The following is a 5328-nucleotide window of genomic DNA, read 5'->3' as shown; positions in this document are numbered from 1 at the left end:
ATTTTTCAGGTCCTTTTCAACCTAAATTATTCTATGGTTCTGTAATAAACTGTCCAAATTACTGGTAAGAATTATCTGAATAGCTGGATTGTTACATTTGAAAAATAATGTGTTTTAATGCCGCTGCAAGCGAGCGACGAAGAACGCAACGGTTACTTCCAGGACTGGAGATTGTTTTGGGGAGGGGTGTTCTTACGTAGCAGGCTCAGTGTAAGTTCTTGGTGTGATGTTGCCAAAAGGGCTAATGCAATCCTTGAATATATAAATGAGGAATGGCAAATACAACTAGGGAAATGATCTTTCTTGTGTACTTAGCATCCATAAAACAACTGACTGGAGTACTGTCCCCAGGTCTGGTGTTTGCCTTTCAAGATGGAAAATCAGCTTTGATGTGAGGTTTAAGGACCTCAGTCAAAGCTTATCAAAGAAAAGGGTAAGAAGGAACTGAATGACTATGTGTAGGTCCATGTATATGGGAGAGGCGTAATAGTGGAGGGATTTTGTCATGGTTTAACCTCAGTTGGCAACTAAGCACCACAGAGCCGCTCGCTCACTCCCCCCCTCCCCCCTGGTGGAATGGGGGAGAGAATTGGAAAAGCACAAGTGAGAAAAACTCGTGGGTTGAGATAAAAACAGTTTAATAATTGAAATAAAATAATAATAATAACAATAATAATATGATAATAATAATAATACACAAAGTGAGTGATGCACAGTACAGTTGCTCACCACCCGCCGACCGATGCCCAGCCAGTCCCCGAGCAGCGGCCCCCCCGGCCAGCTTTCCCCAGTTTATGTACTGAGCATGACGTCACATGGTATGGAATGTCCCTTTGGCCAGTTTGGCTGTGCCCCCTCCCAGCTTCTTGTGCACCTGCAGCCTTCTCAGTCGGTAGAGCATGGAAAACTAGAAAGTCCTTGGCTAGTGTAAGCATTACCTAGCAACAACTAAAACATCGGTGCCTTATCAATTTTGTTCCCATCCTAAATCCAAAACACAGCACTGTACCAGCTACTAGGAAGGAAATTAACTCTATCCCTGCTGAAACCAGGACAGATTTATAGTCTTAAAATTTATAGTCTTATGACATAAGGTGATCCTGTGACTGGAAGTTTAACAAATTCAACCTTGAGTAAGATGTACTATTCTAGCAATAAGGATAACATAGGAACCAATTGCTCACCGTTGCTTGAAATCTTGACAAAAATCAGAGGTCTTTCTCAAAGGCTTACTTTGATCTAACTTCTAAAGAAGAATAGAATGGCTGAGATATTCAGGAGGTTAGATGAGGTAATATTGTCATCTATTACTCTCATGACTTTTACGACCCTTTGGCTTCCCTCAAGAATTGGTGCTACAAGGGCCAGAGAATTATTTCTACACAGCGCAGTGCAATGCAATGTGGGAAAACCCAGCACCACTCTGAACGCACCCGTTGGCTGTCAGAGTAGCACATCTCCCCTTGTCCTAAGCTTTGCGTGGGATAATTAATTAAGATGCTGCCCCATGGCTGGAATACTGTGGTAAATGCAGCTACTCGCTTCAGTACCAGAGCCACCCCTACCAGAGGTGGAAGCCCTGTTTATGGTGGCTACAGAGGTGTGTGGCAAGAGGCCATACCACAGTGTCACAGAAAAATCTGTGGTTGGGTTACACAGCACTGTCTTATGCCTTTTAGCCATGTTCTGGTTATTAGTCATTGGACTAAATGTCTTGTCAGGGCTAAATTTCACTTTGCGTATTTACATTTGGGTTCCTACCTATGTTTCCCATGAAATTTCAGTTTGCTGCAGGAATTTTCACATCCAGCTTTACATTGGAATGTTTGTTGGGCAGCTGCTTTATTTCACCCCAAGGCTACATAATAGGTAATTTTTATTATATGACATAGTTATATCTTGTTTATGCCCCTTTTTGTTAAATGCAGCGTGTTATTGCACTGTTCTCGTATTGACTTGATGGCTCTGAGGAGTGCCACACACTCAATTTGCAGGATGATCAGCTGTATCAGTCATTCCCCCATTAAACATAGTTTGGTTATGTTTGCACAGTGCGTGAAACTCCAGGTTATTTCAGAGAAGATTCCAGGTACAGAGAACTTTCAAGACCCTAGATCAGCTCTTAGGACTGATTCAGAACATGCATTCAGCCTTTTCTCTTTTTTGTGCTTCACTTGTGCCTTGCATTTCAGCACAACTAAAAGCAGAGATTGCAGTAGTGTTGTAATACAGGGTGTGAATTCTCAGAAGACTGAGGATTTTTGTCATCATTCAGATTTGCTTTTTGAGTGGCATTTTGCATGTACAGGGGAAAGAATCCTTCCTTTTTTAAAATCCACTGGTTATTTCCATGCAGTTTCCATGGCAGAACTTGCTATTTGAGAAATCTAATGGTTTAACAGCAGTTTGTTTATTGGGCAAAGAACTGCATCGGTTACCCATAAGAAATGTGATTTAGTGCTTTCTGAGAACTATATGCATTACTCCCAAGTACAGTTCATTTTGTCCCAGGAGAGCCAGGCCATCGCAAATAATATTTCAGGTGAGCTGAAACGTCCTACTATGGGTGCATAGCTGTGTACAGTTCAGTATTTTAACACTGTGCTACCCTGTACCACAGGACCGTACTTTCCTACAGGACTCATTTTACATTCCAGTATCGTGTAATGGATTACTTTTTGTACATAGTGCAATTACTGTTTTCCCAAACACTGAAACCAATTTGGCTTTTAAAAATACTTTCTTTCTTCTGGTTGTGTTAAAGATTCAACTGCAGTTGACAACAGGGAGAACAGGATCGAGCTTTGCTGAAATTGTCCGTGGGCTACATTGAAATTCAGGTGGAGGGTCTACTCAGTCCAGTGAGTTTCTACCTATAGGCTATAGAAGCCTGTAAGTCTGTGTAGTCTTTTTAAAAATAACTACTGCAAAAGCTAAGAAAAGCAAACCTGTTGCTGGTAGCCTTACGTTTGCTGTTTGGGGAAGTGGGCTGTGTCTTGGTGGGCAGGGTCCACTCTTTCTTTTAGGCAGGGAGGCAGTTCAAAAGCAGTTACAAATCAGACCTTCAATCCGTGATCGCCTTTGGATACCCTTGAAATCTGAAACTTGAATCTATTTCCCTTTGTTGCCATGACTTACTTATTTTGACTGTTTTAAGGATCAGATCTCGACTTAAAGTTTGTCAGTACGGAGGACCTTTGAGAACAGTGTAAATTATCCTCTGTGAGGCCACAGACATCTTCAGTTAGCTAGTTTAATGCCAGTTCAGGCTTCATCTGCAAGCACTGTACCTGTAGTCTTAACATACCCATAATGCATGAATTCACACAGTGTTTTTAGTTATTTGAACTGAACAAAAGCATTGATTTGCTCTCCTCATAGACCAGCATAATGAATTATCCACCTACCTTCTTTGTCCAGTCTATTAACATACATTTTGGATAGAATTTTTGGATCAATGTGATTTCTTAACAAGAACCCTCTGAGTGGAAGAAAAAAAAAAGTAGGCTTGTCCATGGGAATATGTTTATTGATTGTGCTTCACTGGGTTTCTCATTGTTTCCATCAAAACATCCCTATACAGAATGATGACAGAGAAAGAATATGTAGTCATGAAATAGATACCTCTAAAGGAAGTTAAAGCAGCAGAACATATAATTTTAAATAGTTTTAGAATTATCAGTGGTGAACTAATAATGATAGTTACAAGGAGGTGCATATGTAGGCGTAGGGAAAAACAAGAAGTGCAAGGACAAACCACATTTCCATAAAATTGCCACAGCTAATTAATTTGGGAGTGTGAACAGTGCAACAGATAACACTGGCTATCAGCCCTGTATTTCCTGAGACTGTTAGTCCTGTGTTAATTTTCATGTGAGATCAGTGACATTATGATATGCATCTGAAAATGGGTGGGACCTTGATTGCAAGGAGTTATTGTAATTAACTCTGATTTTAGTATACTCCGTAAGTGTCTTTTTGAGCCATAAAAATTAAAATATGATTAAAAGGTGCTCTTGAGATCTAGAGTGCCTTTTCAGATTTTAATTGGGAAGTGAAGAAAAGCAAGCTGCTTGCAAAGCTGGTATGTTTATAGACATATGAGGTTTAAGTTAAGCTTAAGTATTATCTGAAATCATTGATTACCTGATTAAGCTACACAGATAACCAGGTTTGTCAATCTGAGGATTAAAAAGCACCAACAAACCAGTGAAGAATAAAAAACTGACAACTTGGAGAAAAAGTGTTGTGACTAAAATGAAACTCAGCAGTATTTCTGTTTCAGTCCTGCTTTTTATTAAAAAAAGGGAAAAGATTATTTTTATTTTAGCTTTCAGAAGACAGATAATGTACTGAAGCTCTCCTCTGCCTTTTTAGTGGCATGCTCACAGGAGATGACAGTATTTAAGTATCGCTGGGGACCAGAATGTCAGGGCTACTGATGATTGTTCTTGAGAATAATACTTTGTCTTCAGAAGGAAAGAGAGCCAAGGGGAAATATGATTAAGTTGTCTTGGTCTGAGAAGCAGTTTAATGGTCATCTCCGCATCTCCAATCAACATCACTTCAGAGCTGATCTGTGTGACGCTGTGAACAATTAAATCACATCTGGTCACTGTAATGCAGTCACGCTCACTTGCCAAGTTATTCTATTTCCTTGTGCATCCCAGAGGCAAAACCAGCTTCAGAGCACGTGTGGGTTTTAGATGCATACAGATGCTGATGCAACTGTGTGTAGTCCCAGTATTTTAGTAAACTTGTTTGTCTAGAGGCAGTTTGAAGTCTTAGTTCCTGAGCCGGAGAGTCTGCAAGACTAGTCCTGCAAACATCTGGGCATACTCTATCTTTGCTCTCATGGCAATTAACTAATGGGAGAACATGTGCCTGAGTCAGTTCAGAATCTAATTAAATGACATATACAATATTTTCCTCATGGAAGGCCTTCAGGGAAGCCTGAAATGTACAGATTTAAGGTTCTTGGCTGATTTTTTGGATAACTTATCTTTAATATTTAGAGGAACCTTTCCTCTTGGCACTATACTAACAGTATTCTCCAACATGTGCTGTTGTCCATCTGCTCAGAGCCCTCAGATGACACCATTCTGGTAAATTTGCTCTTTATTCACATTCAAAGCCATCAAATTTGCCTTCCAGTTGACCCATGTTCCGTTCCAGGCCAGAGAACAAATTCTCAATTTTTTCCACTCTAATGGCTGCAGCACTGTCAACAGTTTATATCTAACTTTCTAAAGAAAGACTATTTAAAGAAATAGACAAATACTGCTGGGATTAACACCAGGTCACAGGGGTCTTCTGCCCTGCTTTCTC

Source organism: Pygoscelis adeliae, unplaced genomic scaffold, assembly GCF_000699105.1.
Source record: "Pygoscelis adeliae isolate BGI_AS28 unplaced genomic scaffold, ASM69910v1 Scaffold113, whole genome shotgun sequence".
Taxonomy (NCBI): domain Eukaryota; kingdom Metazoa; phylum Chordata; class Aves; order Sphenisciformes; family Spheniscidae; genus Pygoscelis; species Pygoscelis adeliae.
The sequence above is the reverse complement of the archived record's forward strand: the minus strand, read 5'-3'. Positions refer to the sequence as shown.